Raw genomic sequence first — 18041 nt, 5'->3', positions numbered from 1 at the left:
TATAAAATAATATATGCTTTGATTTTCCTTTGCTTCTTACGTCTTCCAGGACATAATAATAACCAAAGCTTAGGGCTTTTTGTGCTGCGAATGGCAGTGCATATTTTTAGTTTTTTAATTCAGATGTTACAGTGTTATTGTTGAATATTTTGAATTTGAAATACAAAATCTTTCAGAATCGTATCACTAAGTGTAACTACCCACTATTTGGCGCACGTTATACAAAGGTAAAGTGTTCCCCTGTGCATAGCACCACGCCATGAAGGCGTATAGGGGGTGTGGGCGCACGTTATACTGTTTGTTTAAATAACATTCATGACTGGAACTCCGTTTTATGTCATTTATAGAAAGAGAGAGAAATATTATTTGTAAGAGATAGGTGGAGTAACGGATCAACGACTATCTCTCTGTTCTGGGATCGAGTGTTTTTTTTCCAGCTCTCGTCAGCTGTTTTACACGTCGTCTTTGGTGATGAACGCTTGGCTTTACACGTCAATTTGAGGCGGTGCTATCGTCATTGACTCTTATGTTAATCGGTACACAGTGGAATGCATTTTTCAGACTATCGAGGCTCTGGCGACTGGACTGACGGCCAGTATAATCCTCTATGTGACCTGTGTTGTATGTTGTCCATTTGTGTTTGTGATTGTTCTTTCATCAATTTCACCTTGCAACACTTCATCCCCATCTTCGCGATTAGCCAACAGTGTCAGAAAAGTGAAGATAAATAAATCAAATGAAATCTTATGTTAATCGATGATTTTGTTACTTTTGACATCTCTGAGAGGAGGGGTTTGCGATGGCTCGTCTACCTCGCTTAATCTGACCATGCTATGGTTGGAAATAACGAAACATTCTAGGTTCTATGCCTCATTCTATCTAACCCCTTTCTGTAGAACAAGAGCCTGTGACAAGTTGAAGAAAGTGTTCAGAAAGTATTCACCTCCAGCGTGACAGGACACTAAAAGTAAAATATTTTTCGCTGGTGAACCTCCTGCTTTATCACTCGAAGTTGAAGCTTAAGCGACAAAAAGAGAAAGATCCTTTTTTTCTTACGTAGTTTGTCAAATAAAGTTTCAAGCATTGGGCAACTCGCAAGAAATTTATATCCCCAACCCTACCCTCTCCCTTTCGACGCCAACGTGGATGCTGACGAATTGCATTCTGGGAACAAGTTCTCAACTCCAAATTATGTGGGGGTGTGGGGGGAGCGGAACTCGTTTCGACGAGATTCTAAGGTGAGGCGACACCCACTGCTCCACGTTCTCATCTAACCAGGTGAAATAGAGCTCGTCGCCAGAAATACAGATTGTCGAGGGGAATAGGACGATAACTTTGCTTTTACTGGGGAGGGGTGGAAGTAACTTATCCTCTTCCTTATTTCTGCTCAACTGGCAGTATTTTCTTTTTTTTTTCATTTTAGGAGCAGCGCTAGATGAAGATTACCTGTGCTCCCGGACTAAATATTGACATGATCTTCCTCTGCCTACTCTTTCCACAAATACCTTTTTAATTTCCGATATCCATAAGCCTTTCCTCTTTTCTCCAGGATTGTTTTCATTTAGGTTCTCGGGTGTTATCGCAATATGTACCTACGTGTCATCACCTCTGCTTTCATGTGAAACTTATTCAGATTAGAGCTACAAAGTAAAAAAATAACTGTACAAAACGGCGATTCTTTTACATTTCACCACAATCGCGGCAGCACCGATCGCACAATCCAATATGAAAACATGACCTTTCCATTCTGGACATCACTTGTAGTAGCGACGGCCTGAAGCAGTTTTCAAAATGTCCTCGTGTTTTCTAAAAACCGCTATGGTATTCCAATATCTGAAAAAATACATCTGCTTAGAATTCCTTCTAGGGTATTCACGTGAATCTTCGTGTGGTTTGATTTCGATGTTGCCTAGATATTCGCATTCATTTAATAGCCACGAAACTATTACCAATAACTAGACTACCACAAGTCGTTGATATAAGGTCGCTTAAGTAGTAGTGGAAGTACAGTATAGTCATTATTATAAATTATTATTTCCAATCATCAAAATCTATGAGAAAGCCTTATTTTTTCACGAATGAATTTTGGAGCCATTCTTATAGAATCCACCTTTAGACTGTTAAGCTCCGTTCTTGTTCTGTACTGAAGGATATCAAAGATAACTCAACTTGGTAGTGACGGACGCTCTTTGATTTCAGTTAATGACCTAGGGAATCTTAAAACTTTTAGTATGCCCTAGTCTCTAGTACGAAAAAAAGCATATCTACCAATTGAAAACGCAAAACACACAAAATAATGTACAGTGAAAAATATTTAAAAATATTTCACTGCAACTTGTATTCGGGAAAGAAGGAATACAATAAAGAAAAATAAAAGTATCACATAAAAGTAAGACATTTACAATAGGTATTTTTATTTAACTTTGAAAGATGGAAAAGGAAGAGAGAAACCAACAAAAAATTATATAATTTGGACAGAGACGTGTACAATATTGCCAGAAGCTAATGCAGGGTTACTGAAAAATCACTCTCTATTTTAAAATGCATGTAACACAAGGAAGAACTGTGCACATATTTCGTGTTAGAGTGATACCAAGCAATAACATATGACATTATTTTGCAAGCGAATGATGGTAAGGCAATCTATGATAGAAACCAGATATCAGCCAGGTACGCGATATGGAGATCTCTTGAATGATGCATATAATCGCAAGGAGATATCGTAGTTGAAATCATTTTATGATTCAGGGTAAATGACAATAGCGGTGCTTTAAATTACTTTGATTTATTTACATTGTGTGCTTTTACCTTTTCCTGAATTTTCTTTCGAAAGATTGACTTTCTAATCATCATTGTGAAAATCTTACTCGGCGTTTCATGAAAGGCATGGGAAAAGTATAAGCATCAAAAGAGAGAGAGAAAACATTGATGTTAAGCCAGGGGATTTAAAGGATAAAAGAACCAAGGGTAATCAAAACATAATTCAAAAACACAAAAACATGGAAATTAATATCGACGCAATGCAATCCCCTCCCTGGCAAGAGGAACAAACGAGAGAGAGAGAGAGAGAGAGAGAGAAAAAATGAAACGAAAAGAGAAGAATTTGGAAATTAAAGCGGAATTTAATCAATATGAGTAGCGGAACCGATCCCAACTCATTGTTGCGTCTTTTAAAACTCCAGAACCAGTCCTTTCCGGTGAACTTCTCCTGTCACCTGGAGCGATTCTTGTGTAAGAGTCGAGAAAATCGCTTGTAGATGTCATCTTCTTCTTTCTTTCTTGTTTCATCCAAGGACGGAAGAAACTCTATACACAAGTTCACTCGTGAAGGGATCAATAGAGAGAGAGGGAGGGAGAAGGATGGAGAGAAAGAGAGAGAGAGAGAGAGAGAGAGTAAAACCTTTCCCCAGCACTTTCTCACGGTAATCGAACATGATGGGTGCGCTGTTGTTGCTGCTGTACTCGGATAGCTCAGAATCTTCTTAATCTTGTTTTTCTGCGCCAAGTTGTTTCTATGTCTCGTTGCTTCAACATTAATCTTCTCCTTAAAGCCTTTACGCCTCCCCGGAACTGTCTTCCTCATCTCGTTCGGTCGGTTTAAGAGACAGATAAGCAAGGATGCTGACTTGAATCTGTGGTTTCTTCACTCTCGAGGCCGGCTCTTTAACTCCGTTTCGTTCGCTGTTATCTACTTAGTGATTAATTGGACAACAGCATGAGCATCGTTTTCACGGAGTTTTGTGAGTACACCCTCTGGAATCAGATTTCTTTGTGGCATCGTTAATCCGAACGAGACACGCTTTTCCGCTTCTTGCAATGGGCCAGTGGCGTGCTCTGAAATTTCGTAAGGGTGAGTAGGGAAGGATGGTCATGACGAAGAAGAATGTTGTGACTTCTTTTTTTCTTTTCTGCTTGGTCCTCAATTTTACTTCCTTATCACGCACTTGTGTTCAATTTCTTTTTAACCTCTCCGATGGTATAGTGGTAACGTCGTCTTCTTGTAACCAAAGGGTCCCGGGTTCGATACCCGATGAAGGAACATTGCACAGTGGTTCGGATCCCACTTTAAACTGTAGGTTCAGTCCTGATTAACCTACCCGTGCATAAAGTGATCTTAAAACAAAAATTCAAGCAATCAATATTTTTATAAGGCTTGGTTGAAGGATGTTTTAATCCTCATTAATGACCTTCCCCCTCCTTTATTGCTGGTATGTAACTGTAATGAACTAACACTTATTGCTCAAAGTAAGCGGTATCGAAAAAAAATCATGTTCGGTCCCGACTTCGGGAAACGTCGATGTATAAAAAGTAACTAAATTCCTGAGGTTTTCCGCATTATGAGTGTCAAAAATTCTTTGGAAATTGCAGTTATCATTACAGATATGAGAAAATAATCACTGCAGACGGAAAAGTGTGTACACATCGAGATTTTCACAGTGTCGCAAATTTCCGTAGATATCTCGTACCAAAAATGTTCCGACTTAGTCGGGAAATGGGGTAGTTTTCCCCATCGGGATATTTTCTTACTTCCCGTCCTGCACACATTTACTTATTTCTGCCTCGGTACAGCTGAAGAGGTGATAGCCCACCCCCCTCTCCTTAATCTGCTCATGCGACCAACTAAGAAAGTACATGAATTACAAGGGCCTCCCCAATGGCTCAGTGGTAGCGTCGTAGCCTTGTAATCAAGGGGTCCCGGATTCGATACCCGGTGGAGGCACATAGTGGCTCGGATCCCACTTTAAATTGTAGGTCCAGTCCCGATTAGCCTTACTGTGCACAAAAGTGGACTTAAAACACCAAAACAATCAATCAATACATAAAATACGTTAGTAATTGTGCATTATGTTTCTGAAAGTTGCATGAAAAAGGATTGAGCAGACATATTTAGCTTAGATTTTTATCATGTTAAAATGTTAGCGTATTGCACACACAGACACACACAAAGATGTAACAATGAATACAGTTACACATCCTCCCGAACAACTTTTACGGTAAACTCTTGCAGATTATAAATCATTATCTAATTTCTTAGAAATTCTTATTTACTAACGCACTCCAATGATTCTAATACTCGCATGGTACAGTTGAGATGAAATACTGGTGAAATTGGTACGAAAACATACTCGACGAACAACTTTCACAATGCATATACGTATAGAATTTGAATTTGAATTTGAATTTAAAATTTTGGGTGCGTCAGCACTAAGGCTATTTTGCATCCGTCACATTATACGGGGTCCAGCCCCTTTTCGTTACACATAACAACTCTAACGTTGCAGAACTAAAATCATAAAATATTAAAATCTTCTGACTTTCGTTAAAAGCTGAGGCTGTCAAGGAGCACTCAGCACAAATAAGGACAAAACACAGGACAACACAAACAAAATTATACTGGCCATGGGGCCAGTCGCGAGAGCCTCGTTAGTCTGCAGTCCAGGGTGTACTACGTGGAAGTAAGATTGACTGTTGGGTGCACTACGTGGAAGGAGCACCCCTTACACCCCATATACGTATAGCGTTCCTTTGGAACTTAATCCTGATGCCAGTCAGTCTCAGTGATTCTACACTGTAGCCTCTGCACAGAGGAATGCGCCAAGAAATATGCGCATGCGCATGAAAGTAAAAAAGCGTTGAGTATGTGGAGCTTGCTGTGCAACGTCACATTGAATGAGTGACAGAATGCTCATGAGTTCTTGATTTAGGTTACTTGATTTTCGTTTGAAAATCTCGCCGAAAATTCGTGAATAGAATTCAAGTAATTATTTTCTTAACTTGGTATTAGAGGACTTGGTGCCCAAAAAGAGCAAATATCAGATGAAAGTTAAGAAACGTAACTTGACAGCAAAAATATAGCAGAATTCTTTTTCCTTCCGTTAACCCAGGAGGTAGAAATCGTTAGCCCGTTAAGTTCGATAACGAAACCTTGTAAACAATCAACTATGAGTGAAAAGGAAGAGCATTTGATCCAATAACAAAACGAACTAGACTCTTGTGTCCACGAAGAACTCAGGCGAGAAACTTTTCAGCCGATAACGAAACCAGAAAGACACGTCCCTTCCGTGAACGAAAAAAAGTTTTTTTTCCTCTAACACACACGAACCCCCCACCCTCCCTTCTCCAAACTCACACACAACACACACATGATAAACAAGTCGCACAACAGAATTCCTTCCGCCTTGGTCCCCGAAGCACGTTGAAGAAATGGTCGATCCGGGTTCGATTACCAGCCTATGCATGAGTGTTCCGTTGTGAATGTTCCTTCAGTTTCTTCCCCATTAAGCAATAGTCAGAAAAGCGACGCAAAAATAAAGAAAAATACATCGTCGCGATTAACCAAAAAAAATACAGCAGTGAAGCAAAAATATTAAATATGCAAATTCACGTCTAAACAGATTTGCAGGCTCTTACTAATATATCTGCATAAATTGACAACTTTTATTCTGTGCAGTAGCCAACCTTTGTGGCGGAGTGAATAGAATTAAATAGCGCGCCACGACGCCAGGTCTTTGAATCCTGAGCATGATTGTTCTTTGTGAGCGTCTCTTCATCATTTTCATCATATTATCATCCATCCTCATCGTCGCGATTAACCAAAAGTGGAAGCAAAATATCCCAAACCAAATCAAATACTCTGTGCAGTACAATATTAATATTGAATTCCGTATTATTTGTCTCACTTCTTACACTCTCCTAACTGAAGATAAATGAATGGACGAGAAGCAGACATGCCCTCTTCTGGATTCAACCCAGACCAGAACCCATGGCTTTCCAGTGCGTTTCATCAACTGTTTCGCAACGGAAATGGATTTAATCATTTTCCGTTATATGTGGTTGTTTCATGATGGAGAGCAGCAACATACAGGCTGATGAATTAATGAAGTTTGGTAAGCGTTTTTTTTCTCATTAAAAATCCCTGTAGGACGTGAATTGTTGGTTTGTACCGGAAAAATGGAGAGAGAGATATGGCAGAGAAGAGATTTGCATTACGGAGCCAAGTAACATGGTTTAAATCCGGGCGCCATCATTCATACTTATAGATACGATTGACCTGAGGGGTAGGAGCCTCGAGACTTGAAATAACAAAAACAAACACGGAAAGTGGAGGAACAACAATCTTTGCGGCTCGGAAAGAGGATTCAGCCTGTTTACAACTTCCCGCATTACACAACCGCACGAGGTGCTGCGCACCTTCCAGGATACGGAATAAGGGAAAATATTCATGATCGATGTTGCATTTCATCGAGGAAGACGCGAACTTGGAAATATAGAGGTAGGCATCTTTCAAGTTTTCTTTTTTCTCCCGTCTGCCTACACAGGAGCATGGAGAATGCAATAAAAAAAACGATTGGGAAGGAGGGAGAGAAAAAAAGATCAATAGCCTGAAGATAGAAACCTTCTCCAGCGATTTTTTTCAATCGTTGCAAGAAAATATTGTTTCCTTCGACGTGTCTCCAAGCATGGTGAGGCGAATTGAATTTTCCGTGACTGGCCAAGCATCTTGAAGGTGAGTGATGAGGTTGCACTCAGGAATCATTGCCCCTGCGCCTCTCTCTCTCTCTCTCTCTCTCTCTCTCTCTCTCTCTCTCTCTCTCTCTCTCTCCCTCTCTCTCTCTAGCTTCTTTCCGTTTTCTCTAACACTTTAAGGACGAAGGAACATATTCCTGGAGACAGGGTTCGAAGAAATGTACCTACGGACTGATTTATGCCCTGCGGACGCTGACAGAAAATTCTCTCTTCTGTTACCTTGGATGCTGAGCCGTAATGGGTCTCGTCACTCACGTAAAAGAAAAGAGGGCAATCTCCTACTAACGTTCAAGTTTCCTATCTGGTTGATTTGGCAATAAAACTCTGTTATGCCTTCAATTATGCATTCTTATATCAGAGAATTTGGTTGCTTTCTGTCCACTTTATGCACAAAACTAATCATTACAGGGCCTCCAGCGCGAATAGAACCCAGAACCATTATATCGGAGACGCACATTCCCGTTTCACCTAATGTCTTATCACTACACGATAATGTGATTTATGATCCAACCGCCATTTTATGGCGAGTTCAACTATATCCTATTTCGCCTGTTTTAAGCTGAAAGGGAAATATTTCAAATTAGAGAAATTTTGGGGAAACTTGTATCAGACGATCTCTGTTATAAATAACCGAGGTAGAAAGTTGAAAAAATATATACGAGTATTCATATACTAAAAGTGCAAAAACAGTTTCAACAAAAATTGCATCAAAAATAGGTTCTCTCAAAATAAAATCTTATTCGAGGGTGAATATGTTCTCTTTGACCGTACGTGAAATCCACCAATAAGATGATGCGAGAAGTTTCTGAATATGTTATAGTAAAAACCACAAAAAATAATTGTGAAAGCATTTCAGGCAAAACCGGAGCTGGCTTGGTAGCTCAGTTGGTGTAGCAATGGCGCGGTATGACATAGATCCGGGTTGGAGCCCTGGTCCACTCTAAATATTTTGTTCGAATTTCAATGGGTGCCAAATCATAAGAAAGTATGATATGATATCGCTCAGATTTAACGAGGGTGATTTATTTATGTCGAGGATGGTAACCGAAAATCCTTGCGAAATTCTGCCTGCTACACTCCGTAGGTTTAGGAGTGAGAGGAACTAATGCAACTATACTTATACTTGCATGTACTTTGTTTGATATTATTTCTTTCTTATAAGAAACTCATTTGCGCGTCAACACATTAGCCTTTCCTATAAGGAAATAATTAAGTATACATACGTAGCACTTATAGTTTAAAAATTGTAATAAGACCATTTAAACAACACTAAACGAATTGATCCGGTTATTAAAGATGGTACGCGTATAGTAGAATTGAACTACACTGTGCAGTGTTGAAGACACATACAAAGTTCCATATTTCTACCTATTGTAGTTTGTGAAATATCAACAGGCAACTAGCCTGAGGGATACATGCAAATTTACCAATCCAGCTCAGATGAGAATCTATGCACAAAGTAAGCTTCAAAGTAAATAAACGCCTTCAAACGATTGAAAATTTTTCAATCGTTCCTCTGATTAGCGCCTTGTGCGGTGAATAAATAGGAACGCTCTTGAGATTAATGACTTGACGAGAACATAATTTGAGAGTGAAGCGAAGCAAAACAACCAGGTTAATGAAAAAGGCCACCCTTTGTTTATAAATCATTCCCGCAGTTGCCGCATTCAAATATTTAAGCAAAGAAACACAATTTGTCTTTTTCGACTTCCGTGAATTTATTCCTCCCGAAGTTAATGTGATCAGTTCTTACACATCTCCCAGCAACTATTCATTTGTTCCCTCCAAGAGTAATATTAGTGAACTTGGGAAAAAAAGCCGAACTACAAAGGGAATTTCAGCGACGACAAAAAAATCCGGTTGACGACAAGCCTTCTACCCGATGATAACCGCCCTGTCTCCCCTCCTCCTTCCCCAACTTCGTTAGGGATGTCCTTCAAAGTTCCTAAATTTATCAATTATTCACAAATTGAACCTATTAAAAGCTATTTCCTGACAATTATGCTTCCTCTGCCTTCATCTACGCTCTGCGGGTAGCCGATCCATTAGGATATCGGTGTCAGCGCGATGTTCCACCAACTTCTGCTCGTGGAATCACATTAGAGCCACTTGGCCTTGCTAATGCGACTGACAAAAAAAAGAGATCTCGATTTATCTAATAACAAATGTGATGTGACACATCACGGGGTAATTTATTTCTCACGGTTAATTTACTAGTTCAATGCAGTCACACAACAAGTTAAACAAGAACAATAGCGGTAGTGTCTCCTGGCAAGTCCATTATAATTCATCCTGATATAATTTATTAGCTCAGGTACAAAAGTTCAAAGATAGTCTATTAATAAGATCTTTCCTCTTTTACAAAACAAGAAAATCCTTATCAGAATAATTGTGATAAGTAGCCACTATGATTGAATATTGTTCATTTTTCTGTATGACATAAATATATGTATCATCAAAAATGATATGGAGTGTATAGTAAGGAATGATGTTAATAGCAGTCAATTAACACTTTAAGAGATGTTTTAGAAGATATGAAAAACTGTATTATTTGTATGATATTTCTAAATTGTATGTTTTATATTAACTCAATGCCCCCCCCACCACACACACACTTTGAAAAAATGGACTTGGTTTACAAAGCCCTCCTGATAACCCGTGACCCCCTCCCCCTATCAGAGATCAATTCTATAGTGGAACCACAAGCAAAAAAGCCTGCGCAGACCCGCGACTCCTGTGGAGGGGAGGGGCAGAGTGAAGCATGCTTTCTTATGGCCCGAGTTGAAGGGAGGAAGGGAAAGGTGTGCGGAGACTTTTCGTCGAAGGTTCTTTCCTTGTGGTCGCTCTGCATAAGTATATTCCCCTTGAAATCATATTTAATGTTGTAATTCGAATTTTCGATAATTCGAACTTTTTGGTGTCGCCTTGAGTTCGAACTAAAAACAGTCCACTTTATTTTTAAAGAGTCAAATGTTCTGACTTTTATCACAAACTTTAACAGGATCGATAATATTTTATTAAAGTTTTATTTAAACCCACTTTATGCTCATGATAGGCTAATCGGAACTGGACCTACAGTGTAATTCTATATCCGAACTATGTTTTATTTGCATATCCACGTTACTTCTTATGTCTGAGAAGCAATTTTTGCAAAACAATATACGCTAATCTCTAGAACATGGAAGTCTGCTTGGTTCCTATCCACAGTACTATATTTTTATATTATATATATATATATATATATATATATATATAATTTTTAAGAAAATATATCAAACTGGAGAACCTGGGTCATGTCAAGCTTTGTGATTTGACTTTTAAATTTTCAAAATGGATTTTTTTTCCGCGGCGGTATCAATCCATAAGATTATATTTTATTTTAAAAGCCTCTCTGAATGCTTCATGTTGACCAGGGCATTCACTTGTTTATCTCAGTTGTCTCAACCTCTGTGGTATGTAAATAATGCACAGTGTTGTGCTATGCAAACCTCCTGAGGTATTCAGGAAATTGGAAGTTCCATCTGCCTATGGAGTCAGCGGTTTGCATAGTGGCAGTTAAAATCACGATTCGGCATGGAGGAAGGTCTCCATGGCCTGGGTGATATAGAGGTGAGACAGACTGAGAGGGGACGGACTTTTGATTGGGATTGAGGAGAGAGAAGAGCTTAGGAAAGGAGTGGAGCAAAAGTGAGACGACGCGCTGGTCAACCTGTAACGAAGCCAACAGAGGACTTAGTTTATTTTTATTCTTTGAAATCGTCTTCATTCGTCAGATAGACAGGTAACTATCCTAAACCCAGCCATGATTCAGGTTCAAAGGTTCATAAAACCCAACGAGTGACCATTGTCTTTTCTAGTTGTTAAGTTCCTAAATCTTACTTGTACCTTTCGCACTGCCAAGCGTTAACTCGTCATGTTAATGACGAATGCTCTCATCATCGAGGATGAATGATGAATAAGCTACGTCACCCATTGATTAATTGGTAAGATCCCACGAACTTCACAGTTCGTTACGATATATTGTTCATAAAATACCGTGCAAGTGTAGGTTAGAATTGTTTCTCGGAGAAGTGAGGTACCCGATTGTAACTTCCAGACCCGCCACTGTATTGCTTCCCAGGTTCGAACCCCAGCCTGAGCATGCGCGTTCTTTGTCAGTGTTCCTTCATCAGTTTCATCATATCATCACTCGTCCTAATCTTTGCGATTAGCCAAATGTGGCAGAAAGTAAAGTAAAATAAATCAAGTGAATCAGTCACTTAATCAATCAATCAATCGGTTATTAATAACCTGTATATTTGGTATAAATTGCTTATACGATGTATTTGGAGACTCAAGACTAGACCGAGACGATGTCGAGATGAATGATCGCATATCGAGATACCCATTCCTATTCACATGTACTGTACTAACTTTTATTTACGAAATAATTCCACTGAACTAAAAAAACAACAACATATTTTTGAGAAGTTAGGCCAAAGAATCACGGTGAGCACTGGCGTACTCAGAGGGGGTTGAAGGTGCTACAGCCCCCTCCGAAATTTTGGGATAATCAACATTTTCAAATAAAAGCCTTGAAGAACTCGGGAAAACCAGTGTGGTAAATTCAAACTCGCCATGACCCCCAATTTCTATTTTTGAGAGTGGAAAGCTTTTAATATACAAAATATCTTATTGTGTATGCCGCTCCCTAGAAATCAGCTATGCACTATACATCTTCACAATTCCAGCCCCTCCAGAAAAAAAACACCCTTGCGTCCGCCAGTGCTGATGAGGGGTATGAATTTCAGCGAAAGCATCGAATTGTCCATGTAATGTCTGGGTGAACCTTTATCCAGATTCGAATAATCCATAAATTAACATTTTTTAAATTAAATATATGCTTTAAGAGATATTTACTTATTTCAAATTCCGGTGTTTTGTTCAAGAGAGAACAAGTACGGTAACATTTTTACTAAATCTTTTTACTATTTAACAAAGTTTTACTATAGGTGTTGTTCACCTACGTCACAAACTGTTGCATTGCGGTTCGAACAGCCATGATTGCGGCCAGTTCTTGTAAGCATTCGTAATTCAAGCGGCCGGCGGGAGATATTAACGCAGACATTCGTGATTTAAAACAAACGCGCCGTTGGTGCAGATGTAACGAACGCTACGTGGTGGATATTTCCTTGCAAACGACAAATAAAAGTGGCAGCAAGCATGGCGGCTATGTGCTTCCTGACGTCACATGAAACCCATTTATTTCCAGATTTGTGGTGTTCGTATGTTTCCAATTAATATAGATATATAGAGAGAAAATTTGGAGAATATTTTTCCTATTTAGTTTGGATTCTTTTGTTACTTTATAAATTAACTTGACAGGTTTCCCCGAACAATGGTCAGGGGAATTAAGCGCAAAAGTGAAATTATTGCAGCTTCCATCACTCTCTCATCTTCTGATAAAACATTCAAATGCTGACCAAGGAAAAATTTATTGTATAAAAAATTAAATAAAGATACTAAAAACGTAACGTTTCCACCCTCTAACAGGGTCTTCTTCAGACAAAGCATCTCGTTTCTAGTGTATACTTACTTTATTTTTTTATACAATCAATTTTGCCTTGCTCAGCATTTGAATGTTTTATTAACTTGGAAACAAGGCTTCTCATTTTCTGGCTGTTTCTCACCTTTCTCTCTCTCTCTCTCTCTCTCTCTCTCTCTCTCTCTCTCTCTCTCTCTCTCTCTCTCTCTCTCTCTATATATATATATATATATATATATATATATATATATATATATATATATATATATATATATATATATATATATATATATATATATATATATATATATATATATATATATATCTGCCGGCCACCTTGGCGAAGTGGTTATCACATCGCGCTACGAATATCAGTCTGAGCATGGATGTTTGTGGTTTCCATTCATCAATTTCATCATGTCATCTCTCGCAAAGCCAAAAGTGGCACAAAAAGCGAAGTAAAATAAAGCAAATCAATCAATCAGTCTCTCTCTCTCTCTCTCTCTCTCTCTCTCTCTCTCTCTCTCTCTCTCTCTCTCTCTCTCACTCCCTAACTTTTATCTACTTTCTTGCTATCTAATGCACTAGGTTCGAGTCCGGAGCGGTCACAGCCAGTGGCGTCGCCAGAAATGATTTCTTAAGGTGGGCTCAAGGGTGGATAAAATATTTTTAGGTGGACTCTAGTTCGGTGGTCATGGCTAGGAATTTTGCAAGGTGGAGCGACGTTTCATTAGGGTGCCTGCAAATATCGTCCACTTCCGACGATACTCATCTTCTTCAGAATGACATAGCAACATTTACTTCCTGGTGCCTGACATGGGACCTTACATTACATCCTGACAAGTGTACTACTCTCACTATCTCTCTCAAGAAGAATCTGTTAAAGTCATCTTACTCCATCTCTGGCAATAACATCAAAGCAGTATCCTCTCATAAGGACCTAGGCATTCTTTTCGACCAAAAGCTCACATTTGAGGAACATATTTTATGCACCACAAAAAAGGCCATGCGTCTCTTAGGTTTACTCTACCGTTTCACTGAAATTAGTGACATCTCAGCCCTCACTTTGTACTTCAAATCATTCATATCCCCAATAATAGAATACTTCTCTCCCGTCTGGTCCATGGCATGTCCCACTCACCTCTCCAGAATCGATTAAGTCTGTAACTTCTTCCTAGCTATAGTCCGTCACAGGGTTCCCTCATTACGCAATTTTTCATCTCTGCATCTCTTGTCTTTTCTAAACTTACAAACTGCTTATCAGCGACGTTTGCAGAATGATTTCAGTTACTTATACAAAATTGTGAATGGCAAAATCCGCTGCAACACACTCCTTGAGGAATTCCACTTTAGAGTACCTATGCGCACAACTCGCAATACAAGGTTATTTTATACAAAAAAACCTAGACTAGAAATTCAAAAAAGGTCTCTCTTTTATAGACTTGCAGCACAATACAATGATCTCCCCTCAAGTATTGATATATTTTCCTCCAAGTTTGCCTTTCGGTCTTCTATCAGAAGAAATACTTGTAATTAATATCACATAGTGCCATTATTTTTTTGTTCATTTGCTATTCACTTTTATGTTGTTTTGTTACTCTTAATTATTTCATATTTTTTTTTTTTATCTTTATGCTTATTATAATTATTGCTTTCTCATTGTTGACAATTTCAGTGTAAAATGGCCACCTGTGCTGTATCTGAAATTTTCTCAAATAAATAAATAAATAAATAAACAAGACGCAAGCAGCTGGAAATGAGGCAATTCTAGCTAATAACTTTATAGCAAAAAATCGAAGTCTCCGATTGCTCATTAATATAATTGTTACACCAATTAATTGCGCTAATAATAATCTCAATTAAAAACAAACAACGCGAAATTTTTCCGTAGAAATTCTGCTGTCATGATATTTTATATTGTTCAGTTAAGTTGCTTCGTCGTCATTCCAGGCAAAATAATCATCAGATAACGAGTCAACTTTTATTCTATTTCAGGATAGTTTGTCTAATGAAGACTTTATCGATTTATGCACGTTATTTCTAGGACAGGTCTCTTTCATTAAAGAATCGCCGCTTTTGTTAGTTTCGCTTTCCGTTTGAAGAGAGCGTTGTCGGCAGTCGGGAGCACAAAGCATCACGTGACCCGAGTTGCAGTATGGTGGATGTGCAGTTCACGATGATGATCGTTGTAATCTACGCGAATGTCAAGTTTGACTAATACTATTAAAATAGAGATGAGTGTCCATCTTTCGCTGCACTCATTTGTAACGTGGTAACAACTTAGGATAAAGGTTTGTAGATTAATCTAAGCATTTATGTCAATTTATTTTGATATATGGATATTCTTCATCTAAGTAGGAGGAACGAGATGAAAAAGCGCAGTAGTACCGTGTTCAAGCATTGATCGACTCACTAATAAGGCGTGCAACTGCTTGGAAAGCACTATGCTAAATTACTTTACATATAGTGCCGCGAGCCGATGATATGTAAGTGTTTTGCTAAGCAAGATGCTACTGGAGGGAGTGCCGATTACCAGTGTTCGTGCTGAACTGTCACTTTCAGTCAACTGGCATTTCATTTTCAGCCTCGCCTTCGTTGATCCCTAGAATATACACACAATCACAATGTTATATGCAGTTGCTTTCAACTTAATGCATTGTACTGGAAAGGATAATAGGCTCATGTGTGGAAATATGTGCTTTCTCACAACATTGTTTGGCGACTGCAGTGTAACTTCATGACAGGTTTGTTTACGGTGCGATACAATATTTTTCAAACACACTCATGCACAGCATTGCAAGTGGTTATAAGAAGATTGTGATGTACAAATTCATCAATGATTGTTTTTGAGCGGAATTTGCTTCGATCTATACATAAAAGTGTGGTTCAGTGCATTTTACAAAGAAGATTTTCGTTGTGTGTGTGGATGTGTTGAAGTGTTAATTTTGTTTGTGTTCATTCTATCCGGAGAATCTGAATGAATAAACGTGACAAGAATCTAATGATTTAAGATATCGCGGATTTTACTTGGTAGTTCAAGGTATGTAATGTTCCGATTATTAGACTGTGATAACCGAAATATGAACATTTCACTCATGCTGCATTTTAAGTTTGGTCGTGTTTACTTAACCACACCAAATAAATCAGACTGCAACATATCTTTTTTTAGAATTTACCGCAAGCTTATGTGTGTGTGTGGGTAATCATACTTCCATGTATGCATTCTAAATTTCTAGTTCTAACTTTTGGTGTATTTTTGTGATTTCCCAGTGGTTTATGCATATTCAGTCCAGTTAGGGAACAAATGTCCACCTTTAACTGTTAAAGTGCTGTGCCTTATTTATTATTTTAATGTACATTTGGTGTTGCTCTATTAGTCAGAAGATATACTGAAAGCCTATTATCTGCATCTACATTATACCAGCCATGCTCAACCATGAAATGCTGGATGCAGGCAATGGAGATAGTGTGTCATTTATGCCAATTCTGGGTTGGGGCCATTCTAGCATTACGTTGTGAATTCACACATAAAATGTAAGGTTCTGGGCATGCAGTTGGATTGAAATATTCGGAGTGAACTGATTTCATAGAATTATGAAGTACTTTGTAATGTCAGCTAACAAGTGGGGAAAAAATGTAGGCCTAAGTTCCTTTTGTTTTATTGACATTTCATCGTGCTATGAATGCAATTTTTACATGGTTCGATTTTGATGTACGTCTGTTAACACATACTGCGGAGTTTTAGTGATTACTTAAGGTTTTGTTCAATATATGCTTTCGTGGTTAGGTAGGTTAGGTTTGGTTCCCTTAGCATTATAATAAAGTCCCTAAATGCATTCTACTAAAGTTTACTTCTACATTCATTCCCATGCTTCTACGATATTTACTGTCACTTGTCGACTGAGAATATCTTGTCCATGAGAAGTGCATAAGGTAATTTTTCAAGTTGTTTTTTTTCAACATAAATAACTTTTTTTTGTAGTCCAAACAGTGCTCATTACTTTAAGGAAAGTTCAAATTTCGTGTGACAATGGTTTCCAAAATTCTACGATAATTAGTCTTTGTACTAGGAGAAATCATAAAACAATCGGAACCGTTACCGGTGTACTAACTAAATTTGGCCTTCTAATCATGAATCTGTTGTTAAAATGCCGCGGACCCGTGTAAAAAAAATTTACAGGTAGCCCCACGAACTATGCATGGGTAGCACCACAAACCATTGAGGGATAGCCTCAAAAACCATGCACGGATAGACCCATGAACCATTTCAGGTTAGGTTAGGCAAGCATAGTTAAAATTTTGTTTGTAAAACAATGCGAAAAAGCTTTTTTTTTAAAAAAAAAAATTCAGCTTGCATCAGCTTTTTTTCACGTTTTCCAGAGGTGTCCGCGGCATTTTAACAACAGATTCGTGATTAGAAGGCCAAATTTAGTTAGTATACCAAATATTAACGAAATTAGAGACATTCTCTATATTCTACATTCACCCCCATTTAAATCTTAATGCAATTAAAAACAATAATATTTTCCAGATTTAGTCATTATGTTATTTTGTGAAGTAGGACTACTTCCCGTGGAAGGGCCATATGCAATTTTGAGACCATACATACCATGGCACAATTAATGTGCCAGTCAGTTATGTTCGTTTTTGTCCATGAGCTTTAAGTGTGTCTCCAATATTTGGAGTGGGGATTCCCCACTTTCAAATGACCAGTTTTCAAAAATTGATTTTAACTTCATCACAATTCTTTTATTTGTCTCTCTTAATATGAATGGCCACTTGTTCATAGCAAATGTGATACCAAGTCCATGCATGCTTTAGGGGCAGGAAGTTTGTTTGTATTGAGCAAAATATGTTGTGTTGTTTTTCTGTTAATTACTATACCACTCCCAATTCCAACTGGGCAGCTGGGAGAAAACGACTCAGCAATCAGTTGAAATCTCTTTGACTTACATCGGGCATTTTCTAGTCACAAGGCACCGAAATTTCC

At 38.3% G+C, this 18041-nt stretch overlaps 1 protein-coding gene across 4 annotated transcripts in view; it reads left to right on the top strand.

Moving 5' to 3' along the window:
* Tmtc3 (Transmembrane O-mannosyltransferase targeting cadherins 3) overlaps positions 1–18041 on the top strand; it is a 74748-nt gene that overhangs the window by 201 nt on the left and 56506 nt on the right. The window contains exon 1 of one of the 4 annotated variants that reach the window (XM_083144206.1): positions 15200–15342. The exons of 1 other annotated variant lie outside the window; for it this stretch is intronic. The gene's annotated coding sequence lies outside the window, so the exon portion shown is untranslated. Of the gene's footprint in view, positions 1–15199; positions 15343–15774; positions 15796–16070; positions 16092–18041 lie in introns of those variants that run through there. 2 more of the 4 variants (XM_083144210.1, XM_083144224.1) reach the window with 2 other exon arrangements.

The sequence above is a fragment of the Lepisma saccharinum genome, chromosome 1, assembly GCF_977018435.1.
Source record: "Lepisma saccharinum chromosome 1, izLepSacc3.1, whole genome shotgun sequence".
In the NCBI taxonomy this organism is placed as follows: domain Eukaryota; kingdom Metazoa; phylum Arthropoda; class Insecta; order Zygentoma; family Lepismatidae; genus Lepisma; species Lepisma saccharinum.
The sequence above is the reverse complement of the archived record's forward strand: the minus strand, read 5'-3'. Positions and strand labels throughout refer to the sequence as shown.